The 27,539-nt window shown below is 37.0% G+C and overlaps 1 protein-coding gene across 1 annotated transcript in view; it reads right to left on the reverse strand.

Moving 5' to 3' along the window:
• Positions 1-27,539, reverse strand: part of LOC146000279 (uncharacterized) — a 208,957-nt gene that overhangs the window by 86,338 nt on the left and 95,080 nt on the right. The window lies entirely within an intron of this gene.

A 27,539-nucleotide genomic window follows, 5' to 3' on the forward strand; every position in this document is an offset into this window, starting at 1 on the left:
ACCGTTCACGCAATGTACATTTCTAATCATATCTAATTCAAATTGTGTTCGTACATTTTGATTTCCCCTTACATTAGAACATCAATGTCTTATAAATAACCCAAACGTTGGTTCGAACCCTAAACGCCACACCCATTTTTCTTAAAATTTTAATTATTGACATAAGGTTATCATAGTTCTCTCGTCCAACCACTTCCTTAGTCCTGGGATCAATCAGAGTTGCAACGTTGTTTTTCGTTTCAGATACTAGAAACGGTCTCACAAAATACTCGAAAAATTTAGCTATAACATTATTTTTGGCTGAGCTGAGTTTACGATTCCGCTTGAGAACGAGGTCACCAGAATGCAGGGAATAAGCATTGCCCTTATTTTTGAACTTATGCTTATCCTTTTTCCTCCTATTACTCTCCTGGGCTCTAAACAGTTTGGTTTCCCAAGCAATTGATTAATTTGCTCGTTAAGGGGCCACTCTAGTTGTTTTAACAAATTAGCTGGAACTGGTTTGTTGTAAAATAATTCCACAGGCGCGTATCCTGTTTCCTCTGATACCGAAAAGTTCAGCATCCAACACACTTTATTTATGTATTTGTGCCAGTCTCCGTGCCTTTTGATGCAGAATGTTCTAAGTAATCTTACAATTTCTTGATTGTATCGCTCTACCAAGTTACTGGCAGGGTGGTAAGGAGATGTAAGCAATGGCGATAGGAATGGCCTTCTAAAAACTTCTTCCATCTATCCGAAGTTAACTGACTTCCTCGATCTGTCAAGATGTGTTAGGTAACCCAGTTTCAATTTATTGATAATTTCTCCTGTGCTGGCAGTCCGCAGTGGGTAGGCAATCAGGAACCTACTGCCGACATCCACCATGGTGAGCAGATAAAGATATCGACTGGATCTAGGTAACCTTCCGATTAGGTCCACGGACACAACTTCGTGCGGAATCCTTTGAGTGGTTGTTAGTTTCTCCTTCACAATACCCAATCTGTCGGGCTTATTCTTCGAACAAACTAAACATTCCCTTACATATTCAGATACATTTCTTTTCATATTTCCCCAGAAGTATCTGGACTTTATTTTATTATAGGTTTTAGTGAATCCAAAATGTCCAGTTCCGTCGTGCTCCGCATGCAAAACTTCTTGAATAAGAGATTCTGGGACTACAATTTGATGAAATTGCTGGGAGTTTAATAAATCCTGATGTTCCAGATATTTTTCCTTATCCTTAGTACTTTCCCTTACATTCTTCCGTACTTTTTGACAAAAGGAGTCATTATTCTGCCTTTTCCTCCACTTGTCCAATTCAACTTCATTCAAGTTATTAGGCATTATATGCCAGACATTAAACACTACGGTGGATTCATTAGGGAGCTTCTCCTCAGGAGCGCTAGGAGGATAACGGCTTAAAATATCAGCGAGTTGATTTTGTTTGCCTTGGATGTAAAGGATTCGATAATCGAACTGCTGCAGTTTTAAGGCCCACCTAGTAAGTCTGGCATTCTAATTTCTGCTGTTTTCCAGCCACACAAGATTATTATGGTCTGTATAAATGAGGAGGAACTTTGTGCCATATAAATACACCTTGAAGTGTTCAGTACCAAACATAACAGCCAGACACTCTAATTCTTGAACAGTATAATTCTTTTCCAAAGTTTTTAATTTTCTACTGGCGTACAGCACGATAGCAATTTCTTCTAATTTGGCAGCTTCAGACAGAACTCCTTGGAAGAGTATGGCTCCCAGACCTATGAGAATGGTTTTGAGAAATCTGGCTGGGCCAAAGCAGGAATTTGAATCAGCTCCCTTTTCAACTTTCGGAAGCTTAACTCATGTTCATTGTTCCATTCCCAATTTTTGTTTTTACTCAGTAGTTCCTCTAACTTAGCAGTCTTTTGAGCAAGATCTCGCACAAATCTCCGCCTCCAATTTACGAGACCCAAAAATTGTTGTAAATGCTTTTTGTTCTTTGGCCTTGGAAACTTCGTAATGGCTTCATCCTTCCGCGGATCTATTCGTATATATTGTCAAGAAACAAGATGTCCTAAATATTTAATTTCTACCTTTACCAAGGAACATTTCTTCAATTTTACAGTAAAGCCTTTCTCTTGCAACTTCCGCAAAACAAAATCAACATGTTCAAAATGGGATTGAATAGAATCATCAAAGATTAGGATGTCATCAATATATAAAGTGAGAAAGTCTTCTGTATCTGGACCGAATAAATTATGCATTGCATGCATGAAAACAGCAACTGCATTGGCTAAACCAAAAGGCATACGGGAAAAACACCACGACCTACCATTGTAGTTGAAAGCAGTGTAGATTTGATGCTCGGTCTGAATGGGAATCTGTAAATATCCTGACGCTAAATCTAAACAAGTGAAATATTTTTTTCCTCTAAATTTTTGTAACGCTTCTTGCAACAGAGGCACTGTGCTCCTGGGGGAAATGGTAAGTCTATTTATCTTCCGAAAATCAATGCAGGGCCTGACCGACCCATCTGGCTTGTCTACAACCAACATAGGATTTAAATAAGGTAAGTTACACGGACGTATCACTCCCCAGGCTTTCCATTTGGTCAATTCCCCTTCCAACTTCGCCCTCTTCGCCATAGGTATCGGATAAGGATGCGTATAGACTGGTTCACCAGATCCTAACACAATTTTAGTACATTCGTAATGTTTTGCAAGTCCAGGCCTATCCGAAAAAATGTGAAGATAACTCAAGAGTAATTCGAACAACCTTTCCTTATCTTCTTGCCTTAAGATTTCGGGTTCATAGGCCTTCATTCTTAAAGCCTCTTCAGAAGCTATGCAATTATCGTCCACTGTATTTTTCTCACAATCTATACTATTGACCACTTTAAGTCCTTTCTCCGTCAAATCAGATTCTGAAGTGCTCTTTGGAATGAGCCCCTCTTCAACAACTTGTCCATTTACAGTAAGATATAATTTATCAGATCCCCTCATCTAAATTAGCTTTATATTTTTTTTAAAATTGGTATCCGAAAAGTAACTCAGCCTCTAAATTCCTAATGACATAGACTAAATCTTCAAAGGTAACTTCAGCTATTTGAAAGTGAATCCTTCGACAACCCACAACTCGGGATCTTTCAATTCCGGACCCTAGCTTGTTGTGGTCTCCTGTTCTCTAATCTGGGATTGTCTGCTCTCCAGCCCTCCAGTTGCTCGGGATCTTTCAATTCCGGCAAAGTCTCTCAACTTAACTCCTGGACACTTTTGAAGTCTCAAACCTGGGAGCTTTTCTCTTAATTTTAGCCACATTCGATAACTCATAACGGTACCCTCGCTGCCGGTGTCTAAAATACAGTTAATTTTAATCTCCAAAACGTCAGCCATAATTTCAGGTTTCTTATTAAAATAATCAAATTCTTCCAAATTTGTCAATCGAACAAAGTGCCAGTCACTAGGAGCAGCATCAATTTCTAAAAACAAAACCTCTAAAATTTCTTCTGAAAATAACCTATTCTCGCTCCCATAAACTTCACTATCTTCATGGGTTACCGTTGTGAATGAAAGAGCTTCATTCACAACGGACGAGGGTTTAAACTCATTTTACTACTTGAAAGAACGTCCCATGGGGATGCTCTCGCATTAAGCTCACTGGGCGTTGCTTCTCGAACAACATCAGTCTGAATCCCAAATTCCTTGGTAACAGTATTACTTCTATCAACAGTCCATCCTCTTTGATAAAACGAGTTCTTTCTTCGATTCCAAAATGTTCTCCCTCCTCTCTGAGCGTTTCTGTACTGTGGTTTCCTATTAAAGTGGTCTTTAGTAGAACTATCATTAGGTTCAGGCATTCCCTGAGAGCGGGACTGGTCTCTAGAATACTTCAATTGCTGGACCCTAGCTTGTTGTGGTCTCCTGTTCTCTAATCTGGGATTGTCTGCTCTCCAGCCCTCCAGTTGCTCCGAGGCTTCATATCTCCCCAAGAAACTAGTGAGTTGGTCGAAGTTTTGTGGATCACGTGTAAGTACCAACTGACGCACTCGCTGTGGTAGTTGACTAATAACCAAATTCAGCGCCTCTGTTTGGTCAGCGTTATCAACAAGATTACAATACGAGCCATATGTGTCCCAGCAATATTCTTCACGTGAGAGGTCACAGCTCCTCGAATTCCGTTTGTTTCTCAGCGTCTGCATTTCCCTTTGCTTGGCATCACCAGAGGCATATTATTTTCTAAAGGCAGCACAAAAATGTTCAAAAGTCTTCCACTTCTTCTCATTTGCAACAAACCATGCCTTAGCCTTTCCTACCATAAAAGAGGGCAATAACTTCAATCTAAAAATCATAGGGACATTCATTAGATCCAGGTATGTTATTAGCTCTTTTAAATACCTCTCAGCAGAGACAGTATTAATCTCTCCAGTAAACTTTGAAAGAGCGTTAACATCAGACATGCGAAAAGATTTGTAGGAACTATTCTTATAGGCATTGCCACGAGATATCTCATCCTGTCCCCATCTCTCAGACTTTCCATTATTATGTCTCTTCCTGGGCTTTGTAATTTTCCTAGTTTCAGTTTCCTCACAACTAGAGGAAAATGCAGAGCAAGAACTTGACGAGTAACGATTCCTTTTCCTCATCTTCCCCTTGGAATCACCTCTCGTTGTTAAACCGTTCATTCCCGGTTGAAATACAGCTTCACCATTTTGAGAAGGTTCTAGAACCCAACAGCCTGCCATTACCATCTGTAGTTGATCGACCTGCATATCTACAGATGCGACTTTCTCCGTAACTTCTTCAAGTTTCTTTTCTTGCCTTCTCTGATTTAGCTCTAAATTATCAAGTAATTCTGAGAAACCTTGTGTTGCCTCTGGCCTTGCACTTCAACACTCTCTATTCGTCCCCTCAATTTCTCGATTTCATTTTCTATTTCCTTTTCTTTAGCTTCTCTAGATGTTTTCTCCTGTGTCAAGTCTAAGTTCCACTTCTCATAATCCTCCTTTTGTTTCTCTTCCAGCTTTAGTATTAATTCAGCTACTTGCTGCCTCTCACACGCAATTTCCTTCCTCAGTCTGCTTAATTTCTCTACATTCCTTTCGCCGCTCTTCTATTCTAAATATAAATGCTTCCTTATCTTGGCTGAGCAGCTTCATCAATTCTCCTCTTTCTTCATTCCTTTTTCTTTCTTGTTCATTTCTTATCCTTTCCTGATCCTCTTTATCTTCTCTTCTGATTCTTTCTTGTTCATTTCTTATCCTTTCCTGTTCCTCTTTATCTTCTCTTCTGATTATTTCTTGTTCATTTCTTATCCTTTCCTGTTCCTCTTTATCTTCATTTCTTATCCTTTCCTATTCCTCTTTATCTTCTCTTCTTATTCTTTCTTGTTCATTTCTTATCCTTTCCTGTTCCTCTTTATCTTCGTTTCTTATCCTTTCCTGTTCTTCTTTATCTTCTCTTCTTATTCTTTCTTGTTCATTTCTTATCCTTTCCTGTTCCTCTTTATCTTCTTTTCTTATCCTTTCCTGTTCCTCTTTATCTTCTTTTCTTATCCTTTCCTGTTCCTCTTTATCTTCTTTTCTTATCCTTTCCTGTTCCTCTTTATCTTCTCTTCTGATTCTTTCTTGTTCATTTCTTATCCTTTCCTGTTCCTCTTTATCTTCTTTTCTTCCCATTTCCACTTTCTCCATCAGGGTTTGAAACAACTGTTCCAAACAAGGACTTCCTTTGTTACCCTTCTCTTTACAAATAAGACATTTCAATTCTTCCCCCTTATACTGAGATTTTGGCAAAGGATAACCAGCACAACGTAAGTGGAAGCTTCTTTTACAATCGTTGCACTCGACCTCTTCATCATCAGCTTTCCCTTTATCGGAACAGCAACTTAAAGTATCCATTTTTAACTTACGACGATCACTTCTTAAATTACGCTTCTGCATACCCTACTCAAACACATTTATCGAGTCCCGCTTTGCGGCGCCAAAAAGTTTACCCCTGTTACGTTCCCATGAATATTCTCAAAGGATCAACTTACGTTTATTCCTCAACGGCGATCATGAGACTTATCAGCCTACTTTGAAGCCCTCAGGTAGTGGGAAATCAGATAAGGATATGTTAACGTAAACCTTGCTAACTCTCGCACATCAAAAATATATTTAGATGTCAGTTAATGTTAATATATAACACTTGCACTCACAATTATACTTCTTATTACAAACAAAATTGTAAGATCATAATACTTCTTCACTACACAAATTAACACATTCACATTTCCAAAATCACTTCCATTATCCAGCAACATTCACAATAATCTATCTCACCTCACAACCCACAATCAAATGTTTTAAGGTTAGTCCATAACCATAACAGACTACCCAATTGAACAAAACAAATTACGTCATAATAGACAATTAACATATTAAACATATCAAACACTTAAAATGATACAATAAGTGGGTGCGTATCAAGTTATACCAAAGATTCGACATTTACAAGTTTCAACTGTCCGCCTTTATTAGCTACTACTGACGTGATTTCCAAAACTAAATAACTTGTTTTTTCTTGCAATGCAATGTTGTATGATCCATACATTAAATATTCAAGGATGATGACAGAAAGTATGGTAATTGATTCATTTAGTTGGTGTTTTAAGTCCACTTTAAGAAAGTACGATAAACCCCGACAATAGTGAAGAAATGTTTTTTGGCTTTTGTCCATTCAAAGGAATTATTTTTAAATATACAATTTTAAGAATGAGTTTTTAACTGGAAAGATCACTACGTCTTTGTTGAAGCTTAATGGATGATCCTTTTCCTTGGCCCAAAGGGGTGTTCCAAATTGATACATGTAGCCGCCTATGTGAATCTTTGAATTTAATTAATGCCTGTTAGAAAAGTTTTTAAGTACTTTTGTTCATTCTGCATTAAACTTTCCTCGCATAAAAACGGGAATTTTCACACAAAATAAAAATTGTAAAAATAAAGAAATATGTGCAAAATGAACATCGAAAAATCGATGCCAACACTTGCTGAAGTAAATCGTGACCTGACTTATGCAGGAAAAAGAAATACTTCATGTGGTTCAATAAAAATATGCCTAGAGATTGAGAAAACAGACACGTTTCAGTAAGTTAGTTAAAAAAAAGTGAAATTTGATCATTGTAGCTATACCGTATGTGGCAATTATTCTCCTGTTCACACCTTACCTTCATACAAATGGAGTTTTTCTTGTTCATTGCGCTTTGAAACTCTTTGATATAGTTTAATTTACTGACAATTTACATGGGAGCGAAAAAAGTCAACGATTATCCAAAATGCTTGGTGAAAGAAGCCTAGTCATGAATCGAAGTTCTTTTGCATACTACATGGAAGTAACGTGACGCTGTTTCTATTTTTTGTTTTGTTTTTATAGACAGGCTATTCTTCCTGTATGATTTTATATTCCCACCTCGGGAAAAGTGTACTTAGGCTGTAGATATTATTGTAATACATAGTAGTCACAGAAGTCTTAACTCGATCACAAGTCTTATGCTTCAATGAATGAATGTTTTGGTGTTTTAAGTCCATTTTATGCACAGTAAGGCTAATTGGGCTGGACCTACAGTTTAAAGTGGGATCCGATTCACTATGTGCCTCCACCGGGTATCAACCCTGGGCCCCCTTGATTACAAAGCGGTGACGGTACCACTACTTCTCTTATGCTTCAAGTTTTAAAAATGGAATACTTATAATTAATTCAAAAGTAATAGGTATTATTTCTCACCATATTTTGCTACGATTTTCACTATCTTATTCGGTAAACTAATGTAAATCCAAAGGCAGCGAAACTTCGTACAGGATGATATTGTGAGCCTCTCTCCTATAGATAATATTCGTAAGAAAAATATGCACGGAGTCATGACAAGAATACATTTTTATTGAAACATTTGTTTTTTTCTAAATACATATTAATACTCTTTGAATATTTTGGGTGGGCAATCGGGTGGGCAGAGAAATTTTTGGGTGGGCGCTTGCCCACCCTCGCCCACCCGTAGCGCCGTCCCTGAATTGGCGGGAAAGAAAGTTTGCGTAGTGTGCCATGTTTATTTGTGGAGATTTCTTAGCGTATTTGTGCTCGACCTTAAAGTTTGTAGTTTGAAAGGAAGTGAAGGATACGATAGTCATAATTTTCACGCACAGTCACCTGCAATAAAAATGCGACACTTAGATCCTGAAATACAGTAAAACCTCGTTAATCCGGACCCCGACAAGCCGAACTTGGCTTAATTCGGACAGGCAAAAGGGGGAAAAAGCAGAATGCAAGGTTTCAAATGTGGCTAGAAGTCAACAAGAGAACTTCCCAAAGAAATGGTAGGCAACCACTGATGAAATTCTGTTTCCAGCAGACTTTGTATTGTAGGCTACTGTATAGTGTATTTAGGCCTATGCCCTTTAAATGCACCATAATAAACGTGTTTTGTTACTATAAACGGAATTTTAATGCACTTTCTACTGTTCTTTTAGGTTATTTCAGTTAATCCGGACTTGCGTTAAACCGATCAACTTATCCCCCATTAGTCCGGATTAACGAGGTTTTACTGTACTTACTTTCCTGCAAGACGTTATGTGTGTTGCATAACTCTACGGCGATTAGTATATCTTAATAGGAAATTTTCAATGACAACTACTATCACCGCCGTAGAGTTAGGCAACACACATAACGTCTTGCAGGGAAGCGAGTACTTCAGTATATAGGTGTAACACTGACGTCAATTCTATCTTCAACAACATAGAGAAAAAAAACACATTATTATGGTTAAGTAATTAATATTCTATTACTTGCTGTATTTTGAATAGCTATACATTTTTCTTCTCCAATGTTATGCCCAAATGCGGTGTCTCCTAGACATTTAATTTCTTTCAAATTGCAAAATATTCACCCAATAGTGACATGCAATTTGTATTTTATTCAGTTGAATACATTGATTGGAAACATAATTTTAAAAAATAAGATGAGAATTTTCCTCTTTCGTGTTTATAATTAAAGAAAAACGTAGTAATTCAATCATAATGAAAAATATATGTTTAATTCAGTTTAAATATACAGATATTTCCTCTTACTGATACACAATACATATATTTTTTATGTTGAACACTGCAGTATAGGAGATTGGGAGGATTGAATTGAAAATGGGTGCGTCAGCGCTTTCAGTACTTAAGCTATTTCGCACTCGTCACATTGTACGGGCCCAACCTCTTATAACACCATTAAGCCTTGTTTCCATGAAACTAAATATGTTGACCAAGGCAGTAATTTATTTTATTAAAAACATAAACTAAACGGAACGTTTCAACCTTCTAGCAAGGTCTTCTTCAGACTCTGCACCAAGTACAAATGTAACAAGGTACAAAACAGGACGATACATATACACAAACATTACTCCCCTTCAGACTATTAGAAAGTTGTTCTGGAACTTTCTAGCAGGTGGCTTTCCCTTGTCAACTTACTTTCACATAAAAGGCTAAATATATTTACTTCCATATAGAATGTGGTTGGACTTTTTATCTCACGCTCTTTTTCCTTCATTTTTCTTCCTTCTCCTCTCCTCTTTCTCTCTTGTCCTTTCCACTCTTTCTAACACCTTCTTCCATTCTTTGTTTAATTTCAGTCCCCCAGAGAAGGAAGAAAAATGAAAGAAAAAGCGCGAGATAAAAAGTCCACCCACATTCTATATGGAAGTAAATATATTTAGCCTTTTATGTGAAAGTAAGTTGACAAGGGAAAGCCACCTGCTAGAAAGTTCCACTACAACTTTCTAATAGTCTGGAGGGAGTAATGTTTGTGTATATATAATGCCCTGTTTTTGTATCTTGTTACTTTTGTACTTGATACAGAGTCTGAAGAAGACCTTGCTAGAAGGTTGAAACGTTACGTTTAGTTTATGTTTTTAATAAAATAAATTACTGCCTTGGTCAGCATATTGAGTTTTTCCAACCTCTTATCGAAACTACAATCAAAATCTGTCTCCGAGAGCTCAAATCTCCTAACCTAATTAGAAGCTGAGGCTGTAAAGGGGCACTCAGAACATACAAGGACAAAAACAGGCCAACGCAGCCCAACAAAAGTTTGTACTGGCCGTAGGTCCAAACGCCAGAACATCGTTGGCCTGCAACACTACGTGGAAGTGAGGTTGACTTTTACACCCCTGCAGCATAGAAGGATATTTAACAAAAACTAACGTTTAATTTTTTCTTCTTAATTGTATTGAAAAACATGTAACGCAACTCACACAAGGCAATTTCTGCCCCCAACATTCACGTAGAGTGACATATACATATTTACATACATCAAAAATTGTTTCTGCCAAGCTTAATAATCTTTTTCAACATTTAGTCATGTAAAGAATAGCCTACACTTTTATTATTAAATTTTAATCATGTTAAATTTTCTATGTTTCAACTGTGACCGACAAGGCACTGATCAGTCTCAAGCGTGGAACTGAGCCCCTTTTCAAAATTAGTTAAAAGAAGTTGTAGGTCCATATAGGCAGAAAAAAATGTGTTAGCAATTAGGACACAGCTTTTCCAGGTAATATGATGTTATTCCTGTTCAGGAAGCAAGTGTTCGCAATTAGGACTGTTCGCAATTAGGACAACACCATAATAGCCTATATGCTGTTGTGCCCATATCACAATCAATCAATCACCACTCGTTCTGTCACTACAACGATGTCCGTGAAACCGTGGGCTGCCACTAGTGCGATGTTGGAACGTTCAACGAATATATTTGCTCCGTTGAATAAAAATCTGCACAAAATCGGTTTCGCAATGTGAATTGAGAAATAGGTTTTAAAAACAGCTGCATAGAGCTTCAAAACAAGACCAAGATCGTATCAATACTAAGAAAAAGTTGTTTCACAAAATTGATAAGAACTGTTTTTTGGCCTTTTAAAAGAAATCTCAAAATTAAGAATTGTATTTAAAACCTTTGTATTTGAACCGTATTTACATTTCATCATGATCCGACCACAAGTTCAGTATTTATAGAATTTCAAAGAAAACGGTAGTTAGGAAAATACCAAAACACCGGCACTTTTTTGTTCTCAGGACGATAAAAAATCGAAAGCATACTCGAAAAAAAATTGGTTACCATAGCTTAACGCAGAATTGAATAAGCTAAATTTTGACGTAACTCGTTTTAGTGTAGGTCTACTGGTTAGTTTTTAATTGGAGTCCAAACTGGAGTATCCATAATTTTTAATCTGACAGTAAATGTTGTACTCATAACTATGGCAGAGATGTGGTCAGAATGATGTGATTACTAAAACAGTATAATTTTGCAGGATTTTTCTCGGGGAGGGGGTTGATGAAAATGATGATGGAAATAAAAGAAAGTCAAGATCACAACAGCAGAAGGTTGGAAGAGAAAATGGTAGAAAACAGCAAAGAAGTTAAAGAAAGGTTGGAAGAGAAAATAGAAGAAAACAGCAAAGAAGTTAAAGAAAGGTTCGAAGAGAAAATGGAAGAAAACAGCAAAGAAGTTAAAGAAAGGTTGGAAGAGAAAATAGAAGAAAACAGCAAAGAAGTTAAAGAAAGGTTAGAAGAAAATAATCGAAAAATAGAAGAGATGGCAGAAGTATGTGAAGAAAACAGGAAAGCATTGGAGAGAAAGATAGAAGATATGATAAGGATTTCAGATGAACGACATGAAGAAACCAATAGAAAGATAGAAAAGGAAGTTTCAAGAGTGAATGAAGAATGCCAGCAGAGGAGTACAGGTTTAGAAAACAAAATTTTGGCAAATACGAAGCAGATAGATATTAACATCTCCAAAATAGATGAAGTGGAAAACAGAGTAGAAGAAATGAAAATTGTGACAGAAGAAACAATAGTAAAAGAAACCTTGAAATTCAGAGAAATGATAATTAGAGAACGACAAGAAGTTAGGGAAGAATTAGAGGAGAGTAATAAGAAGATGCAAACCCTCGAAGGTAAGATCGACAAAGGAAAGCAAGAGAATAAAGTACAATGGAGAGAAATAATACATAAAATAGAGGATATGAGAATACAAGATAAGACAATAGGTTTCAATCGAGAAGGAAATGACGGAAAGGAAGAGTATAAAAAATCAGAATAAAAAAGGAAAGTAGTAGCGACGAATCGAACACAGAGGAGGAAATAAAGCATAAAAGGAATCATCAGAGGAAGAAAAGGAAATGGAAAAGTAGTGAAGAAGGGAGCGATAATGGAAGATGGTTGGACAAAATAAACGGAAGTAATTTGGAAGAGGGAAAATATAAAACAAGAATCCCTAAGCCTAATGAGTTACAACACTTGCCCAAGTTTAATGGAAATATATCGGACAAGTGTCCACGAAAATTCCTGAAGGAACTAACAACTAACGTAAAGCTAATGAGGATACCAGGAAATATGATACTGGACCTAATCGAAGGATGTTTTGAAAAGTCTGCAGCAGGCTGGTATCAGTTAAATCAGCACAAGTTTGGAACATTCGAAGAGTTTAGTAAAAGATTTTTGGAATATTATTGTAGTGAGGAAATTAAGGAAAGGCAATTGGAGACATTGAAAAGAAAATGTATAGATTGGTCCAAGGTTGAGAGTTTGGAAGCACACACATGGGAAACGTTAAGGAGTTTCCGAAATTTGAATGAAAAATGGAACGAGGAAGAGTTGGTTAGACAAGTGATACAAACGCTACCAATATGGACACAAAGAGCGGTGGCTGTAGTAAAAATAAGAAAGGTGGAAGACTTGATAGACTACCTCAGAACAGATGACATGCTGAAGAAGACTCAAAGGTCATGGGATAAAGAAAAGGAAGGTAGATATTATCCTAAGAGGCATCATCCTGAAGAGGAACAACGTCCAGAGCAGAAATTCCGGAAACAAGAATTCGGGATTAGGAACATAGAAGTCAGAAATGCATATAGAGGCAGAGGAAGAGGATTCTTAGAAGATAACGGAAACGGCAGAAGGCGAAATAATGTTCAGGAAGAGCAAAGAAATTATGATAGAAGGAATACAGGACCGTGGAGAGGAAACCGCGGATATAGAGGAAGAAATGATTATTGGCAAAATGTGAATCGAAGAAACTCAGAAAGAGGGATGGAGATAGAAGAAAGGCAACCTAGAGGAAACAACTACAACGACAGGAACGAGAGGGGAAATCCTGAGATAAATGAAGAGCGAAGAGAAGCAGTGGAATTAGTCAGAAGCCAGGTGTAGAACGAAGTAGGAAATGCTGGATGGCAGCAGTTAAATGAGGAATCGAGGAATGTGGAATCGGTCGAGAGGCTAAACTTGTAGGGCTCTCGCAGCAACTCCCAGGTGTGAGAGCAAAGGAAAACGATGAATATATGAAGGGAGAACATAAGAGAAATGAAGAAGGAATTCTGAAGTTATTTTTAATTGGAGAGCCGAGTTTTGAAAACCTAAAACCTGGAAGATCATTGTATGTGGAAGCAGAAATAATTGAAATTAAGGTTAAATGCCTGATCGATTGTGGGAGTGTCGTCGAAGTAATGAGCTATAAATTTTGGCAGAGAATTAAAGAGAAATACCCACAAGCAAAATTAGACGCTTCTGAAAAAGACAAAGTCAGATTAGTTATGGCTGCGGGAAATGAAGACTACAAAATTCAGGGCACGGTACGCATCATGATGAGCATCAGAGGAGCGAATTTCGAAATAAAATTTCTGGTGATAAAGGGTTTGAGGTGTGATATAATCCTAGGAGTACCTTTCTTAGAAAACTACAATGAGCACATGCACATAAAAGAAAAACGGCTAAATCTAGAATCAATGGAGAACATGAAAGTAGATATCCCTATGGAGGATGAAATAAAAGGTTCCGAGAGCGAAGCATTAGGAAGCAAAGTCTTGTATATCAGAAACATGATGCAGTGTATAAGAAGAAAGACTACGATGATATAATGGAAAATGAAAATGTAAAATGTGAATATGAAAAAGAGGTCGAAATAGAGGACCATAAATACAAGGCATCGAAAGAAGAAATACAAGCCAAAGTGGATGAGTGTCATTGGATCTCGGAAAAGGAAAAAGAAAATTTAAGATATATTTTGTTGAGACATAGGGGAATATTTAGCCAACGCCCAGGAGTGACGGATGTGTACACCTATAGGATTGAGGTAGACACAGCGAGTCCAATAGTGTCAAAGGAATATCCTATACCCTTTGCAAAGAGAGAAGCTGTAGAAAAGGAATTGAAGAAATGGTTAAGTTGGGGGATAATAGAGAACTTCAATAGCGTACATGTAAGCCCAATGCACGTGGTAGACAAACCGGACGGAGGTGTGAGGCCCGTACTGGATTTAAAGAAGCTAAATAAACACGTGCTACTTCCCAGAAATCAAGTAGAAAGAATAAATGAATTACTACACACTTTTTCAGGCAGCATATACTTCACATCGTTTGATATGACTTTGGGATACTTTCAGGTAGAAATAGAAGAAGAGTCTAGAAAATATACAGCGTTTCGATATGGATCAAGGTTATTTCAATTTAGAAGGCTTCCATATGGTTTAAATTCGTCAGTATCAGCTTTTATGACGGCTCTCAACAGAATATTTAGTATAGAAACAAGAGAATGGCTTGCTATATATGTGGATGATATTTGTATACATACAAAAGATTGGGAGACACACATAGAAAAAATAGATTGGGTATTAAGTAAATTGGCAGAAGCAGGATTAACTGTCAAATTGGAAAAATGCTCTTTTGCAAGGAAGGAAATACGTTTCCTAGGTCATGTGGTATCTGGAGGTGAAATAAAGATGTGCCCAGACAAAAATGACGCTATAAGCAAGTTCCCAAGACCAAACACAAGGAAACAACTCCAAAGATTCCTGGGAGTATGTAATTGGCGATCGAAATTTATACACAATTTCGCAAGCAAAGCCAAGCCATTATATGAACTCCTCAGAAAACATATAAAATGGAAATGGGAAGAAGACGAAGAGGAGGCTTTCCAAAGACTTAAGCAAGACCTTATACAAGCACCAGCTATAAGCCAACCTGATTTCGGGAAAATGTTCTTTTTAGGTACCGACGCATCAAACATTGGATTGGGAGCATACCTATTTCAGAAAAACGAATCCAATGAAGATAATGTAATACAATATGCTAGCAGAAGCTTGAAGAACTTTGAAAGAGCGTATACTATAAGTGAGCTAGAGTGTTTGGCGATAATATTTGGAATAGAAAAGTTTTCTGCATATCTGAAAGGCAGGAGATTCAAGGTGGTATGTGATCACAAGAGTCTAGTTTGGCTAAATTCTGCAAGACAGTGGAATGCAAGGCTTACGAGATGGGCGATCTTACTGCAACAGTACAGTTTTGATGTTATAGATATAAAAGGAAAGGAAAACCATGTTGCAGATACTCTAAGCAGAGCACCTTTAAAGGGAAATCAGGAACCAGAGGAAGTGATTAGGCTAGAAATCAACGCTATCGCTGAGGAAGAAGTGAATGGTATTAAAGAACAGGAATGGCGAGTTGGAACAGAGGAAGATGAGGAACTAAGGGAGATTATCAAAGTGTTGGAAGGAGAGGAATGAAACAAGAAAACAAGGATGTCTAAGATAAAGAAAAGATACAAAGTTATAAATGGCATCGTTTTCCAAGTTAGTTATGAGAATCCGAACCAAGTAAGGATTAGTGTACCACGAACTTTGATAAGAAGAGTACTCGAGATCGTTCATGAAGGATCTGGCCACTTCGGAGTTGACAAAACGCTGAGATTAGCTAGAAGATTTTACGTATGGAAGACTATGAAGAGTGACGTTGTTAACCATGTTAGAAATTGTACAATTTGCATACAAACTAAACCTTCAAAGATAAAATTTAAGAAAGAAGAACTACATATTATCGCTAAATGGCCATTAGATATGGTTTCGATAGATCTAATTGGACCATTACCTAGGTCTAAGGGATGTTTGTACATATTGACGTGTGTGGACATATGTAGCAAGTTTATCATGTGGTATCCTTTAAAGAAAGCCACAACCAAAGCGATAGTCAAGAAGTTGGATGAAGGATTTATCAAACATTATGGTAGCCCAAAGAAAATGTTGACAGACAACGGGACTCAATTTACTTCAGAGTATTTCAAGGAGTATCTATATTTTAAAGGGATAAAATTGATTAATGTAACAAGATATCACCCAAGTTCAAATCCAATTGAGCGTTACAATGGAGAGATTGTGAGGTTACTCAGAATGTACTGTCATGATCATCATACAAGGTGGTGCGCAGTAATTAACAGGATAGTTATGTTATTAAATAACTCTATATCAGCTGAGGCGAATATGAGCCCGATAGAGATTTTCTTGGGATATGAGGCAGAGCCGATGATTTTTGATGATTTAGAATGGCCAAAGAAGGTTATGGAAAGAGGAACAAGGAAAGAATTTTTCAATGACTTGTATAACAAAAGAAAGAAGAGGACGTCAAAAGAGGAAGCGAAAGGAAAGAAGATAGAAGTAAAGAGGGGTGATATAGTTTATTGTAAAACACACCCAATAAGTAAGGCCATTGACCGTACAATTAAAAAATTGTTTTTCAAATACGAAGGTCCGTATAGTGTATTAGAAACGTTTAGAAACACTATAGTTATACAAGATATGGTGACAAAGGAAGTAAGAAGAGAAAACTTAGATAATGTAAAAATATATAATTGTACGGAAGACGTTAAACAAATGTTGAAAAGTACACATGAGAAGTGAATAGTAAGAATGGATGTTGAAGAAAATTTTTCCTTGCATACGAAACTTCTCAAAAGGAAAAATTTTGCCCAGAGGAGGGGAATTTTGTGTCACGTACACAAACTGCATTGCTATTCTTTGAAATAAAGGACAATAGATGGCAGCATGCAAAAGGAACAACGGTTATATGAGGTGATGCATAAAGTAGTCTAGAAAGTGGGTAAGAGATGGCACCACCCAGGAGAACTTATACGATTGTAAATAGAGACAACGGAAAGAGCAGATATGATGAAATAGTGATTGTATATATTAATACTAATTATGAGGAAATAAATAAATAAATTTAACATAATAACAGGATATAAATAAGGAGAAAAGGGGAATTATCATTCAGTAACGGCATAAGTGATTAATATACAAAAGTAATGAAGTCGAATTGTAATTTCGATTTTGTGTCTTTTTCGGTTCCCACGAACTTAGAGTTTCGTGTGGCTTTTGGGTTGTTATTTCCCAGGTGTAGCGCCATCTCACGGCAGCACCCAAGCACATTTGGAAGCGCATACACTGTAGCTCCAAGTTAAGGTTAGCGCCGGCTAGGCGGCGATCTTTAACTAACCCCTTTCTCTTTGTTTGTCTGGGGGATTGATTTTATTTCCGTCAATTTGGATCGACAAAGAAAAGGAAGAAGAAATATTATTGATTACAAGAAAGAGAAGCCTTAGCGATTATAAGAAGAAGAAGCCTTATTAATTGCATGAAGAAGGCACCTTAAGAAGAAGATGATATATTAATTAAGAGGCTATAAGAAGAAGATGACATATTAAGAAGAAGATGTCATATTAATTATAAGAAGAAGATGCCATATTAATTATAAGAAGAAGATGCCACATTAATTATAAGAAGAAGATGCCGAAGATGCCATATTAATTATAAGAAGAAGATGCCATATTAATTAAGAGGTCATAAGAAGAAGATGCCATAAGAAGAAGAGGCTATATTGATTACAAGAAGAAGAAGCATAAAGAAGATTAGCCACAATAGAAGAATAATATTGTATAAAAGGATTTACAAAGATATTAACACTTGTATATAATTATTCAAGAATATAGTACGAATTGTACCCTCCGTAGTGGGTTGTTTCTTTTCATATATTCTTAGCGTTAGTAACCTTGGTCTGTGCCCAGAGGTATCTCATTGTCTCTACCCTGTGCTAAGCTGGCAGATGCTCACGCGAGGAACGTGGCACAACCCACAATCAAATGTTTTAAGGTAAGTCCATAACCATAACAAACTACCCAATTGAACAAAACAAATTACATCATAATAGACAATTAACATATTAAACATATCAAACACTTAAAATGATACAATAAGTGGGTGCGTATCATGGTATCCTCCCACAAACAAAAAGAAAATTAACAAAATGAAAATGGAGTAAATTTTCTTTTTAGTTCTTAATTACAGTCATTCTTCCACCTTCGCAACAATTCTTCCCTTCTGGAATCAGAGCAGCTATCTTCTTTAGGTTATCATAGTTCTCTCGTCCAACCACTTCCTTAGTCCTGGGATCAATCAGAGTTGCAACGTTGTTTTTCGTTTCAGATACTAGAAACGGTCTCACAAAATACTCGAAAAATTTAGCTATAACATTATTTTTGGCTGAGCTGAGTTTACGATTCCGCTTGAGAACGAGGTCACCAGAATGCAGGGAATAAGCATTGCCCTTATTTTTGAACTTATGCTTATCCTTTTTCCTCCTATTACTCTCCTGGGCTCTAAACAGTTTGGTTTCCCAAGCAATTGATTAATTTGCTCGTTAAGGGGCCACTCTAGTTGTTTTAACAAATTAGCTGGAACTGGTTTGTTGTAAAATAATTCCACAGGCGCGTATCCTGTTTCCTCTGATACCGAAAAGTTCAGCATCCAACACACTTTATTTATGTATTTGTGTCAGTCTCCGTGCCTTTTGATGCAGAATGTTCTAAGTAATCTTACAATTTCTTGATTGTATCGCTCTACCAAGTTACTGGCAGGGTGGTAAGGAGATGTAAGCAATGGCGATAGGAATGGCCTTCTAAAAACTTCTTCCATCTATCCGAAGTGAACTGACTTCCTCGATCTGTCATGATGTGTTAGGTATCCCAGTTTCAATTTATTGATAATTTCTCCTGTGCTGGCAGTCCGCAGTGGGTAGGCAATCAGGAACCTACTGCCGACATCCACCATGGTGAGCAGATAAAGATATCGACTGGATCTAGGTAACCTTCCGATTAGGTCCACGGACACAACTTCGTGCGGAATCCTTTGAGTGGTTGTTAGTTTCTCCTTCACGATACCCAATCTGTCGGGCTTATTCTTCGAACAAACTAAACATTCCCTTACATATTCAGATACATTTCTTTTCATATTTCCCCAGAAGTATCTGGACTTTATTTTATTATAGGTTTTAGTGAATCCAAAATGTCCAGTTCCGTCGTGCTCCGCATGCAAAACTTCTTGAATAAGAGATTCTGGGACTACAATTTGATGAAATTGCTGGGAATTTAATAAATCCTGATGTTCCAGATATTTTTCCTTATCCTTAGTACTTTCCCTTACATTCTTCCGTACTTTTTGACAAAAGGAGTCATTATTCTGCCTTTTCCTCCACTTGTCCAATTCAACTTCATTCAAGTTATTAGGCATTATATGCCAGACATTAAACACTACGGTGGATTCATTAGGGAGCTTCTCCTCAGGAGCGCTAGGAGGATAACGGCTTAGAATATCAGCGAGTTGATTTTGTTTGCCTTGGATGTAAAGGATTCGATAATCGAACTGCTGCAGTTTTAAGGCCCACCTAGTAAGTCTGGCATTCCAATTTCTGCTGTTTTCCAGCCACACAAGATTATTATGGTCTGTATAAATGAGGAGGAACTTTGTACCATATAAATACACCTTGAAGTGTTCAGTACCAAACATAACAGCCAGACACTCTAATTCTTGAACAGTATAATTCTTTTCCAAAGTTTTTAATTTTCTACTGGCGTACAGCACGATAGCAATTTCTTCTAATTTGGCAGCTTCAGACAGAACTCCTTGGAAGAGTATGGCTCCCAGACCTATGAGAATGGTTTTGAGAAATCTGGCTGGGCCAAAGCAGGAATTTGAATCAGCTCCCTTTTCAACTTTCGGAAGCTTAACTCATGTTCATTGTTCCATTCCCAATTTTTGTTTTTACTCAGTAGTTCCTCTAACTTAGCAGTCTTTTGAGCAAGATCTCGCACAAATCTCCGCCTCCAATTTACGAGACTCAAAAATTGTTGTAAATGCTTTTTGTTCTTTGGCCTTGGAAACTTCGTAATGGCTTCATCCTTCCGCGGATCTATTCGTATATATTGTCCAGAAACAAGATGTCCTAAATATTTAATTTCTATCTTTACCAAGGAACATTTCTTCAATTTTACAGTAAAGCCTTTCTCTTGCAACTTCCGCAAAACAAAATCAACATGTTCAAAATGGGATTGAATAGAATCATCAAAGATTAGGATGTCAACAATATATAAAGTGAGAAAGTCTTCTGTATCTGGACCGAATAAATTATGCATTGCATGCATGAAAACAGCAACTGCATTGGCTAAACCAAAAGGCATACGGGAAAAACACCACGACCTACCATTGTAGTTGAAAGCAGTGTAGATTTGATGCTCGGTCTGAATGGGAATCTGTAAATATCCTGACGCTAAATCTAAACAAGTGAAATATTTTTTTCCTCTAAATTTTTGTAACGCTTCTTGCAACAGAGGCACTGTGCTCCTGGGAGAAATGGTAAGTCTATTTATCTTCCGAAAATCAATGCAGGGCCTGACCGACCCATCTGGCTTGTCTACAACCAACATAGGATTTAAATAAGGTAAGTTACACGGACGTATCACTCCCCAGGCTTTCCATTTGGTCAATTCCCCTTCCAACTTCGCCCTCTTCGCCATAGGTATCGGATAAGGATGCGTATAGACTGGTTCACCAGATCCTAACACAATTTTAGTACATTCGTAATGTTTTGCAAGTCCAGGCCTATCCGAAAAAATGTGAAGATAACTCAAGAGTAATTCGAACAACCTTTCCTTATCTTCTTGCCTTAAGATTTCGGGTTCATAGGCCTTCATTCTTAAAGCCTCTTCAGAAGCTATGCAATTATCGTCCACTGTATAATTTATCAGATCCCCTCATCTAAATTAGCTTTATATTTTTTTTAAAATTGGTATCCGAAAAGTAACTCAGCCTCTAAATTCCTAATGACATAGACTAAATCTTCAAAGGTAACTTCAGCTATTTGAAAGTGAATCCTTCGACAACCCACAACTCGGGATCTTTCAATTCCGGACCCTAGCTTGTTGTGGTCTCCTGTTCTCTAATCTGGGATTGTCTGCTCTCCAGCCCTCCAGTTGCTCGGGATCTTTCAATTCCGGCAAAGTCTCTCAACTTAACTCCTGGACACTTTTGAAGTCTCAAACCTGGGAGCTTTTCTCTTAATTTTAGCCACATTCGATAACTCATAACGGTACCCTCGCTGCCGGTGTCTAAAATACAGTTAATTTTAATCTCCAAAACGTCAGCCATAATTTCAGGTTTCTTATTAAAATAATCAAATTCTTCCAAATTTGTCAATCGAACAAAGTGCCAGTCACTAGGAGCAGCATCAATTTCTAAAAACAAAACCTCTAAAATTTCTTCTGAAAATAACCTATTCTCGCTCCCATAAACTTCACTATCTTCATGGGTTACCGTTGTGAATGAAAGAGCTTCATTCACAACGGACGAGGGTTTAAACTCATTTTACTACTTGAAAGAACGTCCCATGGGGATGCTCTCGCATTAAGCTCACTGGGCGTTGCTTCTCGAACAACATCAGTCTGAATCCCAAATTCCTTGGTAACAGTATTACTTCTATCAACAGTCCATCCTCTTTGATAAAACGAGTTCTTTCTTCGATTCCAAAATGTTCTCCCTCCTCTCTGAGCGTTTCTGTACTGTGGTTTCCTATTAAAGTGGTCTTTAGTAGAACTATCATTAGGTTCAGGCATTCCCTGAGAGCGGGACTGGTCTCTAGAATACTTCAATTGCTGGACCCTAGCTTGTTGTGGTCTCCTGTTCTCTAATCTGGGATTGTCTGCTCTCCAGCCCTCCAGTTGCTCCGAGGCTTCATATCTCCCCAAGAAACTAGTGAGTTGGTCGAAGTTTTGTGGATCACGTGTAAGTACCAACTGACGCACTCGCTGTGGTAGTTGACTAATAACCAAATTCAGCGCCTCTGTTTGGTCAGCGTTATCAACAAGATTACAATACGAGCCATATGTGTCCCAGCAATATTCTTCACGTGAGAGGTCACAGCTCCTCGAATTCCGTTTGTTTCTCAGCGTCTGCATTTCCCTTTGCTTGGCATCACCAGAGGCATATTATTTTCTAAAGGCAGCACAAAAATGTTCAAAAGTCTTCCACTTCTTCTCATTTGCAACAAACCATGCCTTAGCCTTTCCTACCATAAAAGAGGGCAATAACTTCAATCTAAAAATCATAGGGACATTCATTAGATCCAGGTATGTTATTAGCTCTTTTAAATACCTCTCAGCAGAGACAGTATTAATCTCTCCAGTAAACTTTGAAAGAGCGTTAACATCAGACATGCGAAAAGATTTGTAGGAACTATTCTTATAGGCATTGCCACGAGATATCTCATCCTGTCCCCATCTCTCAGACTTTCCATTATTATGTCTCTTCCTGGGCTTTGTAATTTTCCTAGTTTCAGTTTCCTCACAACTAGAGGAAAATGCAGAGCAAGAACTTGACGAGTAACGATTCCTTTTCCTCATCTTCCCCTTGGAATCACCTCTCGTTGTTAAACCGTTCATTCCCGGTTGAAATACAGCTTCACCATTTTGAGAAGGTTCTAGAACCCAACAGCCTGCCATTACCATCTGTAGTTGATCGACCTGCATATCTACAGATGCGACTTTCTCCGTAACTTCTTCAAGTTTCTTTTCTTGCCTTCTCTGATTTAGCTCTAAATTATCAAGTAATTCTGAGAAACCTTGTGTTGCCTCTGGCCTTGCACTTCAACACTCTTCAATTTCTCGATTTCATTTTCTATTTCCTTTTCTTTAGCTTCTCTAGATGTTTTCTCCTGTGTCAAGTCTAAGTTCCACTTTTCATAATCCTCCTTTTGTTTCTCTTCCAGCTTTAGTATTAATTCAGCTACTTGCTGCCTCTCACACGCAATTTCCTTCCTCAGTCTGCTTAATTTCTCTACATTCCTTTCGCCCCTCTTCTATTCTAAATATTAATTCTTCCTTATCTTGGCTGAGCAGCTTCATCAATTCTCCTCTTTCTTCATTCCTTTTTCTTTCTTGTTCATTTCTTATCCTTTCCTGTTCCTCTTTATCTTCTCTTCTGATTCTTTCTTGTTCATTTCTTATCCTTTCCTGTTCCTCTTTATCTTCTCTTCTGATTATTTCTTGTTCATTTCTTATCCTTTCCTGTTCCTCTTTATCTTCATTTCTTATCCTTTCCTATTCCTCTTTATCTTCTCTTCTTATTCTTTCTTGTTCATTTCTTATCCTTTCCTGTTCCTCTTTATCTTCGTTTCTTATCCTTTCCTGTTCTTCTTTATCTTCTCTTCTTATTCTTTCTTGTTCATTTCTTATCCTTTCCTGTTCCTCTTTATCTTCTTTTCTTATCCTTTCCTGTTCCTCTTTATCTTCTTTTCTTATCCTTTCCTGTTCCCCTTTACCTCTTTTCTTATCCTTTCCTGTTCCTCTTTATCTTCTCTTCTGATTCTTTCTTGTTCATTTCTTATCCTTTCCTGTTCCTCTTTATCTTCTTTTCTTCCCATTTCCACTTTCTCCATCAGGGTTTGAAACAACTGTTCCAAACAAGGACTTCCTTTGTTACCCTTCTCTTTACAAATAAGACATTTCAATTCTTCCCCCTTATACTGAGATTTTGGCAAAGGATAACCAGCACAACGTAAGTGGAAGCTTCTTTTACAATCGTTGCACTCGACCTCTTCATCATCAGCTTTCCCTTTATCGGAACAGCAACTTAAAGTATCCATTTTTAATTTACGACGATCACTTCTTAAATTACGCTTCTGCATACCCTACTCAAACACATTTATCGAGTCCCGCGTTGCGGCGCCAAAAAGTTTACCACTGTTACGTTCCCATGAATATTCTCAAAGGATCAACTTACGTTTATTCCTCAACGGCGATCATGAGACTTATCAGCCTACTTTGAAGCCCTCAGGTAGTGGGAAATCAGATAAGGATATGTTAACGTAAACCTTGCTAACTCTCGCACATCAAAAATATATTTAGATGTCAGTTAATGTTAATATATAACACTTGCACTCACAATTATACTTCTTATTACAAACAAAATTGTATTAAGATCATAATACTTCTTCACTACACAAATTAACACATTCACATTTCCAAAATCACTTCCATTCTTCTTCTTCTTCTTCTTCTTTTTTTTGGCCCTGTCAGCATTATCTTGTCGACTTTGGACATCGTTATTGTTTTTTTTTAAATTTATTTTAATGTTTTCTTCTGAAGTTGGCAGTTAGTCTCACAAATTAACAAATTAATCGGAATCACAAATATATAACAATTATTATAAATAATTCACTTTTTTTTGTCCATTTTGCTGTTTCTTAAAAATCACTTTATATTATATCACTTCCATTATCCAGCAACATTCACAATAATCTATCTCACCTCACAACCCACAATCAAATGTTTTAAGGTTAGTCCATAACCATAACAGACTACCCAATTGAACAAAACAAATTACGTCATAATAGACAATTAACATATTAAACATATCAGACACTTAAAATGATACAATAAGTGGGTGCGTATCAAGTTATACCAAAGATTCGACATTTACAAGTTTCAACTGTCCGCCTTTATTAGCTACTACTGACGTGATTTCCAAAACTAAATAACTTGTTTTTTCTTGCAATGCAATGTTGTATGATCCATACATTAAATATTCAAGGATGATGACAGAAAGTTGGTAATTGATTCATTTAGTTGGTGTTTTAAGTCCACTTTAAGAAAGTACGATAAACCCCGACAATAGTGAAGAAATGTTTTTTGGCTTTTGTCCATTCAAAGGAATTATTTTTAAATATACAATTTTAAGAATGAGTTTTTAACTGGAAAGATCACTACGTCTTTGTTGAAGCTTAATGGACGATCCTTTTCCTTGGCCCAAAGGGGTGTTCCAAATTGATACATGTAGCCGCCTATGTGAATCTTTGAATTTAATTAATGCCTGTTAGAAAAGTTTTTAAGTACTTTTGTTCATTCTGCATTAAACTTTCCTCGCATAAAAACGGGAATTTTCACACAAAATAAAAATTGTAAAAATAAAGAAATATGTGCAAAATGAACATCGAAAAATCGATGCCAACACTTGCTGAAGTAAATCGTGACCTGACTTATGCAGGAAAAAGAAATACTTCATGTGGTTCAATAAAAATATGCCTAGAGATTGAGAAAACAGACACGTTTCAGTAAGTTAGTTAAAAAAAAGTGAAATTTGATCATTGTAGCTATACCGTATGTGGCAATTATTCTCCTGTTCACACCTTACCTTCATACAAATGGAGTTTTTCTTGTTCATTGCGCTTTGAAACTCTTTGATATAGTTTAATTTACTGACAATTTACATGGGAGCGAAAAAAGTCAACCATTATCCAAAATGCTTGGTGAAAGAAGCCTAGTCATGAATCGAAGTTCTTTTGCATACTACATGGAAGTAACGTGACGCTGTTTCTATTTTTTGTTTTGTTTTTATAGACAGGCTATTCTTCCTGTATGATTTTATATTCCCACCTCGGGAAAAGTGTACTTAGGCTGTAGATATTATTGTAATACATAGTAGTCACAGAAGTCTTAACTCGATCACAAGTCTTATGCTTCAATGAATGAATGTTTTGGTGTTTTAAGTCCATTTTATGCACAGTAAGGCTGGACCTACAGTTTAAAGTGGGATCCGATTCACTATGTGCCTCCACCGGGTATCAACCCTGGGTCCCCTTGATTACAAAGCGGTGACGGTACCACTACTTCTCTTATGCTTCAAGTTTTAAAAATGGAATACTTATAATTAATTCAAAAGTAATAGGTATTATTTCTCACCATATTTTGCTACGATTTTCACTATCTTATTCGGTAAACTAATGTAAATCCAAAGGCAGCGAAACTTCGTACAGGATGATATTGTGAGCCTCTCTCCTATAGATAATATTCGTAAGAAAAATATGCACGGAGTCATGACAAGAATACATTTTTATTGAAACATTTGTTTTTTTCTAAATACATATTAATACTCTTTGAATATTTTGGGTGGGCAATCGGGTGGGCAGAGAAATTTTTGGGTGGGCGCTTGCCCACCCTCGCCCACCCGTAGCGCCGTCCCTGAATTGGCGGGAAAGAAAGTTTGCGTAGTGTGCCATGTGTATTTGTGGAGATTTCTTAGCGTATTTGTGCTCGACCTTAAAGTTTGTAGTTTGAAAGGAAGTGAAGGATACGATTGTCATAATTTTCACGCACAGTCACCTGCAATAAAAATGCGACACTTAGATCCTGAAATACAGTAAAACCTCGTTAATCCGGACCCCGACAAGCCGAACTTGGCTTAATTCGGACAGGCAAAAGGGGGAAAAAGCAGAATGCAAGGTTTTAAATATGGCTAGAAGTCAACAAGAGAACTTCCCAAAGAAATGGTAGTCAACCACTGATGAAATCCTGTTTCCAGCAGACTTTGTATTGTAGGCTACTGTATAGTGTATTTAGGCCTATGCCCTTTAAATGCACCATAATAAACGTGTTTTGTTACTATAAACGGAATTTTAATGTACTTTCTACTGTTCTTTTAGGTTATTTCAGTTAATCCGGACTTGCGTTAAACCGATCAACTTATCCCCCATTAGTCCGGATTAACGAGGTTTTACTGTACTTACTTTCCTGCAAGACGTTATGTGTGTTGCATAACTCTACAGCGATTAGTATATCTTAATAGGAAATTTTCAATGACAACTACTACCACCGCCGTAGAGTTAGGCAACACACATAACGTCTTGCAAGGAAGCGAGTACTTCAGTATATAGGTGTAACACTGACGTCAATTCTATCTTCAACAACATAGAGAAAAAAAACACATTATTATGGTTAAGTAATTAATATTCTATTACTTGCTGTATTTTGAATAGCTATACATTTTTCTTCTCCAATGTTATGCCCAAATGCGGTGTCTCCTAGACATTTAATTTCTTTCAAATTGCAAAATATTCACCCAATAGTGACATGCAATTTGTATTTTATTCAGTTGAATACATTGATTGGAAACATAATTTTAAAAAATAAGATGAGAATTTTCCTCTTTCGTGTTTATAATTAAAGAAAAATTTAGTAATTCAATCATAATGAAAAATATATGTTTAATTCAGTTTAAATATACAGATATTTCCTCTTACTGATACAGAATACATATATTTTTTATGTTGAACACTGCAGTATAGGAGATTGGGAGGATTGAATTGAAAATGGGTGCGTCAGCGCTTTCAGTACTTAAGCTATTTCGCACTCGTCACATTGTACGGGCCCAACCTCTTATAACACCATTAAGCCTTGTTTCCATGAAACTAAATATGTTGACCAAGGCAGTAATTTATTTTATTAAAAACATAAACTAAACGGAACGTTTCAACCTTCTAGCAAGGTCTTCTTCAGACTCTGTCTCAAGTACAAAAGTAACAAGATACAAAAACAGGGCATTATATATACACAAACATTACTCCCCTTCAGACTA

The sequence above is a fragment of the Lepisma saccharinum genome, chromosome 16 (genome assembly GCF_977018435.1).
Source record: "Lepisma saccharinum chromosome 16, izLepSacc3.1, whole genome shotgun sequence".
Classification (NCBI taxonomy): Eukaryota; Metazoa; Arthropoda; class Insecta; order Zygentoma; family Lepismatidae; genus Lepisma; species Lepisma saccharinum.